At 42.3% G+C, this 20111-nt stretch overlaps 1 long non-coding RNA gene across 1 annotated transcript; it reads left to right on the top strand.

Moving 5' to 3' along the window:
- The first annotated feature begins 599 nt into the window (after nt 1–599).
- On the top strand, nt 600–17992 carry LOC130455186 (uncharacterized). The gene is made up of 3 exons (XR_008913136.1): nt 600–2226; nt 2369–2636; nt 4511–17992. It is a non-coding gene; the product is annotated as an uncharacterized LOC130455186 (long non-coding RNA).
- Nucleotides 17993–20111: the final 2119 nt, after the last annotated feature.

Here is a 20111-nt window from a genome sequence, read left to right as displayed (position 1 = left end):
TTTTGCACAAGAGGAAACTTAGTCTCAAAGTAGTAACATCCTATTTGCTCCAACTAAAATCCCATAGCTAGCTCCTTGTACCTACTCTTGCCCACTGTGGGATTTCTAGGGCTTGTGGAAGACTTCCTTGTGTCCTGGGAGTTGCTGTCTAAAACTGTGTCATTCAGAAGGCCAGCTTGGAGAAACCTTTGTGATGCTCAGTCTAATGTCTGTCCTGATTTATTCAGCGAATGAGATTTAAAGTCAGAGGATAGACAGAGTCTGAAACCGGGTGTAGTCTTCTTGTGTAAATCACTTAACGTTTCTAGCCTCAGTAATGAGGCAGACTTGGTTGGAACTAAGGAAGGATTCATGGCCCCGTGATCTGTTCCAATTCCTTTATTTTACCCAGGAAGAAATGGAGGCCCAGAAAAAAAGAAGATGATACAGCCTCTACTGGCACCGATCCATCACAAACTCTGAGCTCCCAAGAGGCTGAATAGAAGAGAGGCCAAAAATAGAAAATGGGCTCACCTTGTTTCTCCAGGCAATATCGGGCAAGTCTCATTACGGTGCCATCATAGCTTCATATCTCCACTACACTTCCAGAGTCTCAAACCTAAAGAAATCTTGACCTGCCTCAGCCAAACTGCTGATGCGTTACTCCCTCTGTGATGTCATGGTGGTTGTTGCTATGATGACTGGTACCCACTGTGTCCCATCAGTCTTCTTTCCATAAAAAGCAGGTAGAAAAAATACTGGCTCTAAGCTGAATTGCCACTGCCTCCTTAGCAGCCATTGGGAAGGCGACTGCCCCTCTCTGTATGAGGATGATGATAATATGTACTTCCTATGGTTGTTAGGACTGAGGTCAAGGATTTGAAAACATTATTCTGACCTTAATTTCGAGACACTTCTGGTGGTCCTGCTCTGTACCAAGTACCACTTTTTAGGATGGTCATTGAGAAGTGTTCAGAGGAAGCAATGTGGGAAGGTCAAAGAAGCATGAGTGAAGAAACTGGGCAGATTTAGCCTGGAGAAGGGAACACTTGGGAGAGAGCTGAGAGCTGCCTTGCAGTACTTGAAAGAATAGGTTTATTCTGTCTGGATCTTGTCTTATTTGATATTTTGCTTTGACATAGTTTTTGATGAAATCTTTCGCTTTTAATTAATGCCCTCTTGACTTACTAAAAGTAAAATCACAGGTGGGGGTTCATGAGCGTTGCTGACTAACTGTATGTCAGAAGCAAAGAGTAGCTTTATGGGGGTTCAGCGAGAACTGATGTTCTAGGCTCCAATAAGAGAGTCATAATATCCAGAGTGGAGAATTGGGTGTTTTGTCGAAAACTGCAGTCTAAGAGCTGGGGGAAGAATTAAGAGTCTTTGCTACAACATACAAGGAGTCATTGAGTTTTCTTTTGAAGACCTCTAAGGAAGGGGAGCTTACTCTCTCCTACGGCAATGGATTCTTAATTTTAATAGCTCTAAGCATCTGGAATATTTTGTGTACGTACATTCAGCCCAAATCTCTAGCCAGGGGTCCTAGTTCTGCTATGGAGGTCAGGCAGAAGAAGTCATCCTTATCTCCAATAAGATCGTATTGTTTGGATGATAAAATGTGGAATTTGGAGTGAGAAGTCATAGGTTGAAGTCTCAGTTCTCAGATGTGTTAGACACGTGCATCTACAAAGATAGGTCACTGAACATTTATTGCCTTCAGTTTCTTTATCTGTAAAATGGGGGTCCATCACAAGTATATATTAATCCCCTACCATGTTCCAGACACTGAGGATACAAAGATAAAAATGAATCAACCTCTGCTCCTGCAGAACTTCTGACTCTCTTGCTCATGGGGAGAAAAAGGAAAACATTTGGAAAATTTAAAAATGCTACAGACAGATGAGCTCCACAGCCCATCCTTCAAAATCCATGGGTAGCTGCCATGCTATGACTCCTGAGTCTCCTTAGAAGATTAAACAGTAATAAATAGATAAATGATTTACATTTTGAACAAATGTAAAATCTAGACAGTGAGAAGTGTATGGGGAAGGGGCTGGAGCTCAGTGCCTAACTCTGATCCCACCTTGGAAACCCTTTAAATACCCAGAAGTTGGAGAATCATTCATGATACACTGATGGAAAGTGATCTGCTTTAACTAGCACAGAAGCATAAACCTAGCACATAGTAGGCACTTCATAACTGGATGAATGAATAACGAATGTCATGTAGAACACAAGTGAGGGCAGGTAAGTAACACAATGATAGAATGTCAGACATAGAGTTGGGAGGGTCTAGGTTCAAATCTAGCCTCAGGCACTGCCTCACTATGTGACCCTAGGCAACTCACTTAACCCCACTTGCCTAACCCTTGCCTCCCTTCTGTCTTAGATTTGATTCTAATGCAGAAGAAAAGGGTTTAAAAAAAAAGAACTATAATTGTGAGGAATCCAGAGAAAGCTGGACAGTCCTTAGGAAACCATTCAATGCGACTTCAGCAAGCAAGCAAATAAGACTGCTTCCCAACAGGACCAGAGGAATTGAGGGCCTCAATAATTAGAACTGTTGGTATGGCGGATGGAGAGCTGGACTTGGAATCAGGGATACAATACGTGTGTTCAAATCCTGTCTCTGACCTTTCCCAGCTGTGTGCTCCTGGGTAAGTTGCTTCCCTCTTATCTGTTTCCCTTTCAATATCAGTAAAGAGGAGATAATGACAGCATCTTGTAAGTACTAGTTTAATGATGATGATCATTATTGCCATCTACAGCAGGAGGAAAGGAGTGAGTCGATAAAAAGAACCTAGATGGTGACTTGGAGTGACTGGAAACTTGGGACATTCTTTGTTTTGTGCTTTGAAATTAATTTATTACAAACAACAAAAAGATGAATTTATTTTAATGCAAATAGTGGCAATCTAATTGAGTGTGATGTTTCACACTGCTTATATTATATATGAGTAAAATTGATATGAGATTGCTTACATCTCAATGGGGTGGGGGAGGGAGAGAATTTGAAGCTTAATATTCTTTTTTTTTTTTTTAACCCTTCTGTCTTGGAATCAATACTGTGTATTGGCTCCAAGGCAGAAGTGTGGTAAGGGATGGGCAATGGGGGTCAAGTGACTTGCCCAGGATCACACAGCTGGGAAGTGTCTGAGGCCAGATTTGAACTTAGGACCTCCCATCTCTAGGCCTAGCTCTCAATCCACTGAGTTACCCAGCTTCCCCCTGAAGCTTAATATTCTTTGAAAAATGTTCAAAAACTGTTTTAATATGTAATTGGGGGGGGGAAATAAAATAAAATTTAGAAATTAATGCCAAAAAAAGAACAAGTAAAAACCTTCCTTATTAAAAAAAATTAGAGACAAGGCTCATTTCCTTTGAGATATTAAGATAGGGTAACTAACCTGATAGGTCAGAGGATTACCATAGACAGAATCTGGCCTCAGATGCAGTCTAGCTGTATGGCCCTGGGCAAGTCACTTAATGCCATTTGCTTCAGTTTCCTCATCTGTAAAATAATTTGTAGAAGTAAATGACAAACCACTCCAGTCTCTTGGCCAAGAAAACCCCAAATGGGGTCACAAAGAACCAAACATGATTGAACAACACCAAATTGTTAATCAAAACAAATTTCCACACCAGCCTTATCCACAAAAAAAATGTCTCATTATGTGTTACCTTTCTGTCAGGAGATGGGGAGTACATTTCATCATTCATCTGGAATACCTGGTTGGTTATTATGCTGATAAGAATTCAGTATATTAATATTCCTCACATTTACATACTATTTCCCAATTTTGGCTAGTTTTCCATTCTTTCTTATTTCAAAAAGAACTACAAATGTTGTATGTATATCCCTAGAATTTGTTTTGCTTGGGACTTATCCTTCCCTTTATCTACTATTTTTCTAGTTCTCTCTTCCCCTTCTTCCATTTTCCTCTTCTTTCCCTATTGAGTAAAATGTATTTCTGTACACAACCCTTTATGTTCTTTCTTCTTTTGATAATTTCAGATGAGAGTGATGTTCAAATGCCAGCCTCTTCCCTACACCATTCCCTCCTCCTTGTTTGTATAGATATCTCCTTGTGTGCCCTCATTATGCTAAATTATTTTCCCTACTTTATTTTCTCCTTCTTCCCCACCTATTTCTCTTCTCCTGTTTTTGTTCTCTTAAGATCATCAACATACAACAGGACCTTGTCTAGTTGGATGATAGGGTTCAGAGGGGACATATGTGTCATCTCTCCATTTTTTTATGTAAGCAGTTTGTCCTTGTTTAGTCCTTTATCAATGTTCATTCATGTTTACTATTTTTATACTTCTTTTTATTCCTGTGTTTGAATTTCAAAGTTTTTCTGCAGTTCTGTTATTTTCATTAGAAACATTTAAAAGTCCTCTATTTTTTAAGGATCCATTTTCTCCTATAGTATTACATACTCAGGTTTTTCCAAGTAAGTTATTATTGGTGATAAGCCAATATATACTTTGCCTTCTCTGATATCCTCTTCCAAACTCTTTGTTCCTTCAGAGTAGTGACTGCTAAATCCTGATGATGAAACTGAGACAGACAAGAGTGAAGCAATTTGCCCAGGAGCACACAGTTGGGAAATGGTGGTATCCTTTGTACTTTGAATTCTTTCTTTCTAGATGTTTGCAGCATTTTTTTCTTTGACCTAGAAGCTCTGGGGTTGAGGTATAATAGTCTAAGGAGTTTTCATTTTGGGGTTTGTTTCGGGGGGGGGGAGGAAGGACAGTAGATTCTTTCTTGTTCCACTTTTCCCTTTGGTTCTAAGAAAAGTGAGCAGATTTCCTTTAAGATTTCTTGAAATAGGATGCTTATGATTTTTTTTTTATCATGGTATTCATATAAACCAATGGTTCTTAAATTTATAACACCAAGTAAGATAGGTGTTTGGGACAGTAGACTGAGTCTCAGTTTCACACACAAGGAAGTTAAAAGATCGATAAATGCCCATGGACATTTATTTGGTTAATTGGTTGTTTGCTACTGGTGGCAAAGTAAATTTTAAGTAAATTCATCTCCTTATGAGGCAAGTAGCTAAATATTTCCCTATCTGGTATTGAATGTGAAAGCATTTGCTTATCTCAGTTAAAGAATTAAAGGGCAATCTTCTGGACTCAAGGTTAGAAGGGTAGCAGAGCCTATTCTTCCTCTGAGGAGCAGAAAAGTGGAAGCTTAGTGGAATTCTCAGAGGAAGGAAGAAAATGGAAGCAGAAAGGAACTCCATAGCCATATACTTAATCAATCAATTAATGAACAAACAGTTAAGTACCTACTGTGTCTTTGGCACTGTGTCACCCTTGGCATCAGCCCAGTATCCAATAGAGCAATGCTTAATGCCAACTATAAGATCAGTAGTGTATATGGCAGACCAGCAAGGAGCAGACCTGATGGAAGGAGAAGAGCAATGACCTTGCCAAAATCTTCCTGTGTCCCTGCCACCACTGGAAGCATGCATTGCCCTCTCAGACATGTGCCTCGGTTACATGTGTTCCTTATATTTGTGTCTCTCTACTGGCCACACGTGCTTCCCCCTGGAGGATCACTTGACAGAGTTATTGCCAGTGTGATTCCCAACACAGATCGGGCCACTACCTGTCATTTTATTTCCTTTTTGAGGTCCTGTGGGTCTTGGTGAACTTATATTTTGCATTCATTTGTTGGCTTCCAAAGAGCCCCACTGATTGCTGGTGTGGAAAACATGAAATGGGGGCATGTTCAATGACTATAGGGGATTTGATGATAAATTCTTTGCATCTGAATCACCTGCAAAATATCTTTTTGAATCCCAGGATGTGGGTGGGACACTGTGGGTGGCACAGAGAGAAGATTCCTATTTTCAGTCCTTACCTTGGGTCTCTATAGCAACTGTCCTCCAAATATCACAGAGCATGTTTGCACCTCTCACTTCATTTATAATTTATGACCTCCTTTGAGTGGTGGGAGTGGAAATCTAGCCAGGGATGTGATTGGGTCCTAAGCCACCCTGAGCTCTACGGGGCCTTCTGCTGTGATTCTGTGATTCATTACTGGGGGCTCCTTCCCCTATCTCATGCCTCCATGGAGGCCTAACCACCCATGGTGCCTCAGGCTGCCTTCAGAGATACACGCTGAGCAAAATAAGGGGGTGGAGAGCTCTGCTCAGTGTGCTTTGACAGCTCTCATGGGTTTAATTGACATCTCCATGCAGGTGACTCCTGGGTCTTTCTTTCCAGGCCTGCTGTTCTCTACCTCATTAGGTCCCATTGCAGTATTGTGTTCTGATCCAAGATGCAGCTCCATGCTGTGTCATCCGGGTTAAGTCGCATCCCTCTCTGGGACTCAGCTTCCTGCCTATGAGAGGAGAGGGATGGACCTCAAGGTCAAAGACAAACTCAAGAGACATGTCCATTATCCAAAGGATTCAAAGACAACTTCCTTCTCTTCCTCTGATCATCACCCCATGTCTAGTCAAGAGACAGGGAAAGAGGAGACTGCTTCCAAGTGGCTCAAAAAGGGTCCTTGACATTGTCGGATCCCTGTCCTCATTCCATCAAAAGGGAAGAGAGAATTTGTCCTTGAATAGCACCCCCTCCAGTCCCCCAATTTCCTCCACGAGAGTGGTTAGGTGGTTGGTAGGGAAGAAAAGGATTCTGTGCTGGGCATTATTTCTGAGTTGGGTCTTAAAGAAAAACTGCTAAGGAAATCTTGTGAAAAAATTTAGATGAAAGTAGTGGTTATCAAGCATGTGGTTTTAGGACCTCTTTGCACTCTTAGAAACTGTTGAGGATTGGGACATCTAGGAAGCACAGTGGATAGGGCACCAGGACTGGAGTGGGGAGGACCTGAATTGAAATTTCATCCCAGATCCTTCCTGGTTGGGTAACCCTGGGCAAGCCAGGTAACTCCCCTTTTCTTGCCCTTGCCCTTCTGTTTTAATTTTAAAATTAAATCTATTAAATAAAATTAAAGTTGTTAGGACAAAAGGTAAGGGTTTGAAAAAATAATTTAAAAAGAAATTATTGAGGATGCCTCCCGAGAGCTTTTATTTATATCCTATCTATTGTCATTTGTCATATTATAAATTAAAATGTCTTCGTTTTGTTATGAAAAGAATTTTCACCTTGCAGACCCCCCAAGAGAGTATCAGGGAGGACCCCCCAGGGCTCTCTAGACCACACTTTGAGTATCACTAGACTGAATTACTGTTCTAATCTTTTTCTGTAATCTGTAACATAATGAGGAAATGACTGGGAAGCTCAATAAGCTTCTACAACTCTGGGTTTAACTGTCATCCCGGGGAACTATACATTCAGCCCCTAACTCTCCCTCCCGCTTCAATTGCCCATTACTAATTATCCAGTAGACATTTCAAACAGGATGTCAAACCAGGGACAGCACACACTCTACATGGCTAAACTGACCAAAGCATCTGCCAAGTCCCCTTAACCTCCCCTCTTCCAGTCTTCCCTAGTTCTGTGCAGGATACCTCTGGCTTTATAGGGAAATCAGTTGAGAGAACAATCGTTTATTAAGCATCTCCTATGAGGGAGGCACAGAGCTTAGCAGACAGTCTCACAGCTCATTGTTTCCCCCCTCAACATCCCTGATCTGACCCCTTCTCTCCTCTCCCCCAGCAACCACCCTGGGCTACTTTACCTCATCATCTCTTGCCTAGATTACTGTGCCAGCCTGCCTCAAATCTCCCCCCACTCCAGTTGATCCCATGAACTATTGCTAAAGGGATTTTTCTTCTGTGCAGATCTGATCAGGTGATGCTCCTCCCCCAAAATACCTCTAGGATTAACATCAACTCTTGGCCCCAATCCTATCTTTCCAGCCTCATTGGCTATTTCTCCCCCTCTCTCCCTTTACTATCCAGCCTCCTACCTGGCCATTCCCTCTGCCTAGAATTCTCCCTTCCCAAGCCCTCTGCCTCCCTCTGTTAAGATGCAGCTTGGCCACCTCCTTATTCCAGTAAATTTTTCTGATTCCCCCACCTGTTTGAGCCTTCCCAAAGTGCCTGGTTTAGAATAGCTTCCTAATTCATTCAGTTTGGATGGAAACATTAAGGGTTGAGTTCCAAGCAGACTTCAGTCATTGGCTAGCTATATGATCCTAGACCAGTCATTTCACCTCTGACTGCCTCCATGTCATCAGCTGATAAAAAAATGAGGTATAATTATAGAACAGCGCTTACTCCCCGAGGCAATTGTGGGAATAGAATGAGATCATTCCAGGGTGCTTTGCAAACGTTAAATTGATAGAAATGCCAGCTATTCAAGGGCCATAGAAGTACTTCTGATTATCATGATTCACTTTATCCTGGGTATCCCAGAAATCTAAGCTAACGGTGCTGAAAAATAGCACTAGGGCTTTTGGGTCACGGCACTCTTTCCCTGTATACGTGTCCTTGTTTCGTCCTGATGGAGATGGAAGCTCAGAGCCCCAGTGCCCAGCCCAGGGAGGATGCATTTAGGTGATTAAGAAGCACTTGCCAATTATGTGGACACAGAGTTGTATGTGTGTGCACACGTGTGTGCTTGCATACACATGGTTTGTGGGTAGTTTAGCAAACCAGACTCCATTCTGTCTTATTGGGGCTTCTTGAGGGCAGGGACTGTGCTCATGCTCAGAGCCCCAGTGAGCAGCATGAGCTGACCTGTGGGAGCCAGGGATACATCCCAGCAGAGAAGGTATCCTTGTGTCTTGGGACCAGGGGCCAGATGGCAGTCAGTCACCCTTTCTTCCCTGAAACATTTACCATCTTCTAGAGCCAGCCTTGATGCCTTTCAAGGCCAGTAGTGACCCTAATACCAGCTGGAGAACAGAGGAGAGTACAGAACTTTCAGCCATATGAGGAAGTCCCTGGAGGTCCCTGGGGTGGTGAGGACCCTCCCTCCAAGAGATCCCTGAGGCCACAAGGATACAGGGTCAGGAGGAGTTGCTGCTGCTTAGATGGCACCCTACGGGGCTGTCTTATTTGGAAAAGGTGGATGGTAAGGATGAGTGGGGAAAGGAATAAGTGGCAAGCAATCCTGCCTCTATTCTGTCTCCCTCTCTTTCCCTTTCTAGCTTCCCTTCATGACTTTGTTTTCTTCATTAGAATGTAATATCCTTGAAGGCAGGGACCACCTCATTTTCTTGAATTTGGATTCTTAGGACTTAGTATAGTACCTAGAACATAATAGGAGATTAGCAAATGCTTTATCTGATCTTGGGGCAGCTAGGTGTATGTCAGCCCTGGAGTCAAGAAGGCTTATTTTGGGGGGGGTTCAAACCCAGCCTTAGACACTGACTAGCTGTGGGACCCTGGGCAAGTCATTCAACTCTGTTGGCCTCAGTTTTCTCATCTGTAAAATGAGCTGGAAAAAATGGCAAAACACCCCAATATTTTTACCAAGAAAAGCCCAAATGGGATCATAAGGAGTCATACACTACTGAACAACAATTCTCTAAGCCCAGGTTAATTCAATAGGAGTGAACACACAGCAATACCCTCCCCAAATAGGAGGAGCAAAGGGCCCAAAGAGACCAACCAGGGCAGGATCCACCTTCCTCATAAGTCCCTTCCTGTAGTCAAATGTAATAGACTTCTTTACTAGGAGCAATGCAATGATCCTGGACAATTCTGAGGGACTTATGAGAAAGAACACTATCCACATCCAGAGGAAGAACTGTGGGAGCAGAAACATAGAAGAAAAACACATGATTGATCATGTGGTTCAATAGGGATATGATTGGGGATATAGACTCTAAACGATCACCCTAGAGCAAATATCAATAATATGGAAATAGATTTTGAACAATGACACATGTAAAACCCAGTGGATATGATCCACTTCTCAGAATCTGAGGATTTGGCAAGTAATTGGGTATTTATTTCTTTACACAATCCTTCCTCCACCTAAAAATGAATAGCTAAGATGAGCTTTTTGTTCTTCACTTGTGCCCAACCCTTCATGCCCTGTGGACCGTGGCTCTCCTTGGGGCTTTCTTGGCACAGTTTGATGTTTCCTTCCCCGGTGGGTCTTAGGTTATTTTAAAAGTCTAAGATGATGGAGATAACTTTTGGTTGCATCTTATCAGAAGTATGGTAGCAAGTTCCAGGGAGGGACCCACAGTGACAGACAGAACCATATCCCAGGAGGGGGACAAGGGCATGGGGGAAACCATGGCAGAAAAGCAGTGGGCCTGTGAGTGATTGCTGTTAGGGCCAGTTACTTGGGTAACATTCTACAGCAGGCTGAGTCCCGCATCAGCTCAAGGTCCCTGGATGAAGGATGTGGTAAAAGAAGATTTCAGGGGACCAGGATGGCTGTCCTCAAGTATGTTGGAGCTCTCAGGAGGAGGAGGAGGGAATAGAGCCATTCTGCTTGTCTCCAGGAGGAAGAACTCTTAGCATTGAAGAAAGACCACAGAGAGGCAGGGAAAACATCCTGATAGTGGTAGGTAGTGAGTTCCCTGACACCAGAAGTAAAAAACAATACTTCCCACTCCTTCCCCCAATTTGGAAGGTAAGCCTCTTGAGGGCCAGGCTTTCTTTTCATATTTCATAATATATTTGGGCAAATCCCTTCCCCTCCCTGAATCTCAGTTGCCCTCAGGGAGTTTACAGTCTATTGGGAGAGATGACATGTCAGAATATAAGCCTATGCCAAATATGTACCCCAAAAGCTATTTCAGAGGGGAGAGAGGCACTAGCATTTGGGGAGGAGGCAAAGATCAAGAAGGATCTCAGCTTTGAAAGACGCAAAGATTCAAAGTGGCCATGTGGAGGGATCCATTCCAGGCATGGGGGCAGCCAGTGGAAAGGTAGAGAGGTGGGAGATGGTGGGTCCTATATGATAAACAGCAAGGATGCCAATGTGGACAGATCATGTACAATAAGGCAGGTGGGAACCATGCTGTGAAGCCTCAGATGCCACCCAAAAGTTAGTTGGTCCAGAAAGTAACAAGGATCTGCTGGGGTTTATTGAGTAGGTAATGGCAAGGTCAGATCTGCCTTTAGGTTATGGTATCTGCCCATCACTGAGTCAGCTATGGAGCATGGGTTAGAAAGCTGAGGGACTCGAGGCAGAGTCAGGGTTGAGGCACTGGGGGCTATCACAACAGCCCAGGTGGGAGGTAGTGATAGCCTGACCTAGGGTGGGGACTGTGAGTAGAGAGAAGGGGACATACATAAGCAATGATGTGGATGTAGAAAGGATAAGATTTGGCATTTGATTGGCTATTGTCATAAAGGAGAGTGGGAGTGGGGTAGCTAAGTGGCTCTATAATACACAAAGTTCCAGGCCTGGAGAGAAGAAGATTCCTGTGTTCAAATCCAGCCTCACACATTTACTAGTAGTGTGACCCTGGGCAAATCACTTAATCCTATCTGACTCAGTTTCCTCCTTTGTAAAATGAGTTGGAGATGGAAATGGCCAACCATTCCTGTATTTTTGCCAAGGAAATCACAAATGGGGTCATGTGACTGAAGGAGGGTGAGAAGGTTGTAAGCCTGGATAACTAGAAAGACAGCGAAGCCTTCACTAGTAATAGAATGGTTCAGAAGCAGGAAAGATTCAGTGGGAAAGATGAGCTCCGTTCTGGACACGTTGAGTTTGAGATGCCTTTGGGACATCCAGTTTGGAATGTCCACGAGGCAGTCAGAGGTGCGGGACTAGAGCTCTGGAGACACATTCAGACTGGACATAAATGGGTCTGAGAGCAATGTGCGCAGAAGAGATTTAACCCCCTGGAAGCTTATGGGGTCACTGAGAGAAATGAGAGAGAAGATATTGTAGGCTAACTCTTAATCAGGGTCAAGATTTTGAAATGCAGTAAGCACTCATGGGACATAAAAGCTGCAATTAAAACTACTTTGCTAAATAAGAGATGAAAAGATTCAATTAAAATAAGTGTCTTGGGGGAATGAAAGCAGAGGGTTTCTCAGAAGCTCCTCTAGAATGAGCAGAGCCAGGGAAATCTTTCCTAGAAGGAAAGGAAGAAGAAAAAAGAAACATCTAGCACTGGCCCCTCCTGGGGTAGGTCTTTAAAACTGACCTTAGGTTATTAACAAGAAAGATGGCACCCATACCATCTTGAAGGACTAGGCTGACTTTCATAAAGCAGGTATTGAACAGAATAGAAAGATGAAGATGGACCAGCATATTTGGCAATAAAGAGATGCTCACTGATTTTGAAGTTGGAAGCCATATTGCAATGGGATTAGGAGAAAGAGAGAGAAAACAATAGCAACTTTTTTTTTTCTAGAACTGACTGTGAAAGGAAGGAAAGATATAGAATTCATAGCTTCTGGATAAAATGAGTTTCAGGGAAGGTTTTGCTTTATTTTTAGGATGAGGGAAACATGGCTATGATTTTGGGCAGCAGAGAAGAAACGAGAGAAGAATGGTAGTGGAGCAATCTACTGGAAAAGATAGGAAGGGATGGGATCAAGGACAAGGTAGAGGGGTTGGTGTTGGAGTGCCATATTGGAATGGTTAACTGCAGGGCTGAGTTTGGGAGGGAGAAATGCATGCCAGAACTGGGATGGTAGAAATCTTAGAGGATTTGGAGGTGCCAGTGAGGATAAAGACTGGGCTTATGACTGGATAAAGTCATCTGCCATCACAGAAGTGGAACATTCAGAAGTGAGGGCAAGATGGAGAGTGTGCAGCTGACATGGAGTGGAGGAGAAGGTCATGGGAATGTTAAGGAGATCGAGAGTGTTAGAGAGTTTGAGGGAGTGTCAATATGAATAGATAGATGAGTCTTTTAGTGTAAGGGTAGGGGTTGGGGTGGAAGGGAAGTCTGTACTAAGTTCCTCAAGGAAGGAAGGAGAATGAACTGAGGTTTGAAAGGTTCTGGATCTTCTGGATCACTAAGCAAAAGACTTGCTGCTTTTGGCATTTCTGGCCTTGATCTTTCAGAGGCCAATCGAAACTGAATAAAGAGAACTCAGTTAACTGGTTAGATATGAACCATGGCTAGAAGGGGGCAGCAGAGTCACAACTCCCCAGGATTTAGACCTGGGAAGATGAGTGAAGGTGGCAACAGTGATGTCAGCAGGAAGTCACTCAAGGGGAAAGATAGTGAACCAGGCTTTGGACAGACAAAGTTGGAGATGCTGGTGGCACATTCCACTTCTCTTTTGTCTCCACTTTGCCCTCTTCTTCTCTTCCATACTGCCCTCCAGTCCCCCAGTATGTTAATGAACTTCCTTCATCCTAGATACCTACCTCTCACATTCTTTTATCTTAGAATCATAGATACCTACTCTTCAGAGAGGATCCTGGCATCCTGGCACCACTAGTCTGTTTCTAATTCCCTTGAGTGCCCACATGCCAGCTGCATGGGGCCAAGGGGAGGAATTGGCCTCCACTTAGCTTCTTATTATCTTTGCTCTCCCCTGCCACTGCTGCTATCCCTCAGCAACTTCTCATCCTTTGAGGTGTACTCCAACCATCTCTCTCACCTTACCTTGTCACAGTCATCTTCGAGCCCCCAGCTCACTGACCCTCTTCTTTAGGATTCAGTGCCCAGCTCAGTCTTCTCCACCCCAAACCTCATATTTGGGGGCCTGGGTCCCATACAATGCATCAGTCTCCTTGATTTCCATGACTTGTCCCTACAGAACCCTTCAGCCATATCCTGGAGTGGTCATGCATCAGATCGTCAAAGAAGGTTGTTGCCTCCACAGTCCCAAACCCTGAAACTAACTCTCATACTTCTATCTCTCTCTACCTCACATTCCTCAACCTTCTCTTCATCATCAAAATACCTCCTTCTCCTTCTCCCTTCCACCATCACACCCCAGTCCCAGTTCAGTCCCAGTCCACTCCTCTGTTTGCATCCTTTGTTCTCTTTTTTATTGTCCCTAAACCCTGAGGTACCTGTGCTCTTCCTCACAGACTACAGCTGGAGGTAGTCCTATAGAAGAAGAAGTTAAGGAAAACTGGAGTCCAGAGAAGTTATATGACTTATCCTAGGTCACATAAAGTAAGTGTCTGAGGAAGGAGCCTTCCTGATCCTAAGTTTAACATGTTTTGGAAGCTGATTTTTCCTCTAGGTTGCCAGATTTGACTTGTGAGGCTCAAAATGCCCATCAAATCCAACTCTTCTGGTCCACAGATGTTAATGGCCAAGAGAGCTATAAAAAGGGAGAGGCTGCCTCTTCAGTGTGGCCAGCTGCCTTCTTCCCTGCACTCTCCAAATAGACACCTTTCCCCTCATTAAAGTTGGTGTTTCCTTTGGGAAAGTGTGGATTAAAGAATAAAAGCAAGTCCCCTGCCAGTCTTGGGCTAGGTTAAGAGAGGGCACTTCTCTGCTGACAATATGGCAATATGACAAGACTGGCATATGCCTGGTGGGAAGAATTCCAGGATGGAGCAACTGCTTCATAGGAGGACAGATGAGAGGAACTCAGGAGCTCAGAAAAAAAAGTTTTTCTGAGAAGAGAAGGCAATGGGATGGTGAAAGCTGCCTATTCCTGCAGCTTCAAGAGACAGACTGAACATTGAGCAAAATGATTTATCCTAGAAGTTTTGAAAAATGGCAACCAGGAAATGTTTCTCCCTGTACAATCTGATTTATTCATGATCTGTAAAGCTCTCTGAGGAATCTGTGGAGAAGACTGAGCAGAAGAAGGTGAGGAGAAACATCTGCCTTGTCGGAACGATTTTGATTGTGCTGTTAAAAGAGAGATAAAGAGAATTCTAGGAAGACTGTGAGGAACTGAAAAGTACAAGGTATTTTGAAAAGACATACCTGAGGTGATGAGAAAGAGGACAATGAGAAAATGAGACCAATTCTGAGAAGAAAAATAAGAATATAAGCAATTTGGATTTTAATCAGTATCTGGAGTGAAATGAATGGTATAAAACCGTGTTCCCAGATCACTGCCGAGGAGTCCTATGGGGGTTTTGAGATGATTCAGGCTGACAGTTGTGAATTTTAGATTTTCTCCACTCTGATTAAATCTTTAAAATTCTTAACAAACAGGAATGTCTACACCCTTACTCAAGGATTAAGTATTGAGAAGGATGGCCTATGACATGTGCTAGCAAGTGACAAATCGGAAACAACTGACAGACCCCTGGGCTGTCCTAAGTCAAGCTTAAGCTACAATGGTAGCTTTGAGATGCAGGAAGTGATGTGAAAAAAAAGCCTACATATTTGCATCACTTCCTCTTGCTGGCGGGAAGGCATTGAGCTCTGGGTCTCTCTTTCAGAGATGCTGGGTTCAGCAGTGGTGTGGCTGGTGGCAGCGTGCTGGACATCTTGGGGTCTTGGCATCTTGGCATGCCTGCAGCTCTTGTCCGGTTTTGGCGGTGAGCATCCTTGGTGTGGTGACTGGGAGAAGCTCAATAGCATGAGTCAAGTGAGGTGTCTTCCCTGAGCTCTCTTGGAGTTTAAGCTGATTCCCGTTTTTCCTACCTTTCCCAAGATGCTATCCTCCTAGGAGGCCCCTCATCTCGGAGGAGGCCTCGTGGCTGGAAGCCAAGCTAGATTTAATCTTGGAGGAGGCCTCGTGGCTGGAAGCCAAGCTAGATTTAATCTTGGAGGAGGCCTCATGGCTGAGGTCTCTGAACTTCCCTTGGCTAAGAGCAGCTAAGCAGAAAGAGAGCCAGGCCTGGCATAGGGTGGTCCTTGGTTCAAATCTGTCCTCAGACACATCCATATCATAGTTGTGTGACTCTGGGCAAAATCACTTAACCCTGATCACCTAGCCCTTACCACTCTTCTGCCTTGGAATAATACTTAGCTTCCATTCTAAGACTGAAGGCAAGGGTTTTTTAAAAAGAATGCTGAACACGGTAGGTAAACAGTAGGAGCTTAATAATTGCTTCTCATTCTCTTCCCCTTTCTTTTGAAGCTGTGAGCATAGATACAGAGGGTAAATGGAACGCAGTGAAAGGCTCCAGCTGGTCTTACTTTGAGCAGCCATTTCTTTAGCTGATCCATCTGGTCCTCTTGGGTGCTTCACCTCCATCTTCCCATTCTGTGCCTCCTTTCCTTCCTTTGCCTCTCATTCCCCTGCCTAATAGCATTCTGTGCTGTTACTCCTACCTTTGACTGCAGTGCCATTTGGGACTCCAGGGCTGGCTGTTCTTCCCTTTTGCTCTCCCCTCCCCACTCTCCCCAGTGCTGGGCTGCAGCTGGTTTGGGTTCATAATGAGGAGTCAGTGACCTTCTGTGTTCACCATGATGGAAGGAGGGGATCCAGACCAATTTAATCAGCAGAAGACAAAGGCGTCTGGGCAGGCAACTAGCCAGCAGAGACCCTGACCCTACAGCTGAGGTTGTTTTCCTACAGACAAATCCCTGGGGGTGGGCTTTGAAACAGCACCACAGGGTTCAGCCCCACTAACCACTGATCTCTCTGCCTCTTTGCCCACAGCTCAAGTGTTCCAGCAGCTAGCCTGCTGGCATATGCCCAGAGGAGCTTCGCCATTATTCCACTTCCCAGCTGTCTGCAAAAAATAGTCCTGAAGTGTCTCTTTCATGGGTCTTAAAGGGAATCTGACTCAGAACCAGAGAGTTTGAAAAATGATCTCTATCTCTGCTGGGCACAATGTCGGGCAACGCTTTTCCCTTCTTCTCCTTATTAAATTTTCTAGGCTAAAAAATTGTGGAAATGGACCGTGACGGATAAACACATACATGCACACACTTGAACAGAATGCTCTCATATGTGCCCATGTGTGATCTCTGGCAACTTAGCTTTCATGAGTGATGGTTGCTGATCCATATAACTCCAATTTTTTGAGCGAGAGAAAGAGAGAGAGACAGAGAGGAGAAAGAAGAGAGAGGAGGAGAAGGCTTAGTTACATAATTTGTAAAAAGTAGATAATAATCACACTCCCTACCTCACTGGGTTCTGACAAGGCTGAGCCTGCCAACTTAAAAAAAAACAAACTGTAGATGTTTTTTATCAACAATAATTATCACCAAATAGAATAAGAGCCATATAGATTAAGTGCCATTTGAGATCTGAAGAGAGGAGAATTTGTAATGGGGGAAAATCAGGAAAGGCTTCCTGGAAGAGGTTGCATTTGTTTTTGACCTAAGAAGGTGGCTAGATCCCAAAAAGGCAGAATTGGTAAGTCAAAGAACAATCATAAAAACAAAAAGGAAAATTCATCAAAGAAAATAAAAATAAGACAACTTACCGCATTTTGGAGGAGTAACTCAAGAAGTCCTTTAGGGGAAAATATATATCTCTAAACTTTTATCAACAAAATCAAGAAAGAGAAGAGCAATGAATTGGGCCCAAAAACACTAGAAAAAAAAAACAAAACAAAACCATCAATTAAATACATTTTGAAATCTAAGAAGAGTTTAGCAAAATTGAAAGAAGAAAACCTGACTGATTTGATAAATAAGCGTATCACCCTGTTTTGGTTGGAAAGCCAATGAATTATAGTTAACTAAGTCTGATGGAAATAAAAGAGTGAGGAAAATGATATTCTTTTGATTAAAAGGAAAAAAAGGAAAATTCACATCCAATGAATAATAAATTATCAGAAACCACTTTGTCTGGTTATATGTCAACCAAACCGATAACTTAGATAAAATATATTAATATTTTACAAAAAATAAAATGCCCATGTTGACAAAACCAAAATGGATTGTTTAAATGGTCCAGTATCAGAAAAAAGAAGTCAAACAAGCCACAAACTCTCAAAGAGAAAATTAGAAACAATTGGTTTTACAAATAAATTCTTATCATTCACAGAATGATTAATTCCAATTTCCAGAGACCATTTACAAAATTAGGGAAAAATATTCTTCTAAAATTTTTCTAGCTTTCAAAAATGGTCATGATAAACAAACCAGGGAATTCCAATTCAGAAAATGAAAACTATAGACCAATATCCCCAATGAACATGGATGCAACAATTTTAAAATGCAATATTATCAAGAGGGTTGCAAATACATGTTAGGAAAATCATGCAATGTGACCAGGTTGAATTTATTTTATGAATGTAAGAATGGTTCAATTCAAGGAAAAGTATGAAATATAATGGTCTATCTTAACAATACAAAAAATAAAAGACATTATTATTTTTTCATTAAATTAATTTCATTTTTATTTCCAGATTCTCTCTTACATTCCTTTTCCCTGTATCTGCTGAAAAAGCAATAAATACAAAATCCATTACAAATATAAAGTCACGCAAGAGAAATTTCTGTATTATTAATGTTCTAAAAAATTAGAAAAAGAAATAGAAAAAAGTGCTTCAATTATACTTAGAGTTCATTCATTCCCTATTTGGAAGTGGAGCACATTTTTCATCGTGAATGCTTTGGAACTGTGGTGGATCATTGTATTGGTCAGAATTACAAAGTCTTTCATAGTTGATTAAATTTACAATATTGTTGTTAGCCATGTATATTATCTTCCCGGATCTTCTCACTTCATTTTGCATTAGTTCATACAACTCATCCTGGGAAAAACTACATTATTTTATCAATAAATTCTGGGAAAATATTTTACAAAATCCAATACTTATTTCTGTTAAAAGCAGTGGAAAAGCAAAGAAAACAGAGGAATATCATCAGTACCTTGACTTAATATGGTAAGTAGTATCTTTCTAAAACCAAGAGTAAACATTACAGGGGGCAGCTGGGTAGCTCAGTAGATTGAGAGCCAGACCTTGAGACAGGGGGGTCCTGGGTTCAAATCTGTCCTCAGACACTTCCCAGCTGTGTGACCCTGAGCAAGTCACTTAACTCCCCTTGCCTAGTCCTTACCACTCTTCTGTCTTAGAACCAATATACAGCATTGATTCTAAGGCAGATGGTAAGGGTTTTAAAAAAAAGAGTAACATTACACATAATGGAGAAATGTTGAAGATGTTCCCAATAAGATCAAGAGTAAAGCAAGAATGTTCATGAATAAATAATAGTTATGATAATAGCTCCCACTTATTTTAAAAAATATATTTTTCCAATGACATATGTTAACATTTTTCAACATATATTTCCCCAAACTCTAAGATCCAAATTGTCTCCTTCCTTTCCATCCTTCTTCCCTCCCTGAGATGCTAAGCAATTCAATTGTTGTGATCCTAAAATTAAAACCCCCCAATAAAAACAAAAATAACATAAAGTGAAAAATATGCTGTGATCTGCATTCTGACTCCAACAGCTCTTTCTCTGGAGGTGGAGAGCACTCTTGGTCATAATTCTTTCATAATCATCCTGGATCCTTGCATTGTTGATAATAGTTAAGTGTTTCACAGTTGATTATCGTACAATATTGCTCTAATTGGATACAATGTTCTCCTGGTTCTGCTTACTTCACTCCATCAGTTCATATAGGTTTCTCCAGTTTTTTTCTGAAATCATCCTACTCATCAATTATAACAATAGTATTCCATCATAATCATATACCACAATCATTTGGCTATTATCCAATTGATGAATATCCTCTCAATTTCTAAATCTTTACTACCACAAAAAGAGTTGCTATAAATATTTTTGTACAAATAGATCCTTTTCCCTTTTTTCCCCCAATCTCTTTGGGATATAGACCTAGTAGTGGCATTACTGGATCAAAGGAGATTCAACACTAGCCTGTACCCTTTTTGTGGTACCCCAAGGCAACCTTGGATTTTAAAAGAAAGATCTCACTTCTGAACTTCTGGACCATAATTCTGTGGGGTGATGGGTTGAGTCCTCCCTACAATGCTGAGAAGTTGTATTGGTTCTGTGCAGCTGCTCTAAGGACTTCATGGTGACTCCTGACATCTGGAAATCCAGCCTCTTATCTGGAAGTCAGAGTCCACCAAGAGACACTTAGAAAGGGACATCACAAGGTGCATAAATTGGAATAGGGAAAGGAAGAAAGCCTTTCTTTGCCTGGAACCACGAACAGAGGAGGTGGCTAGGAGAGTACTGGCATGGATGAGGTGGTTTGGGGCTGTCTAGGGCAGCCCCAGTGCACACAGAATTGGCTCACAGCTGCCTAAAGCAGCACCTGCACACCCAAAGTCCATCTATGGAGCTGGCACACCAGCTCTGAAAGGAGGCTACTAAGAAAATGGCCAGCCACATGTGGCTGGTGCCTTTTCTTTTTCTGGTATGCATTTTATTATATAATAAATAATTAGAAATTAAGATACAGTCTCCAGGG

This window comes from Monodelphis domestica, chromosome 6 (assembly GCF_027887165.1).
Source record: "Monodelphis domestica isolate mMonDom1 chromosome 6, mMonDom1.pri, whole genome shotgun sequence".
In the NCBI taxonomy this organism is placed as follows: Eukaryota; Metazoa; Chordata; class Mammalia; order Didelphimorphia; family Didelphidae; genus Monodelphis; species Monodelphis domestica.
Note: the sequence above shows the minus strand (reverse complement) of the source record. Positions and strands in the feature narration are given on the sequence as shown.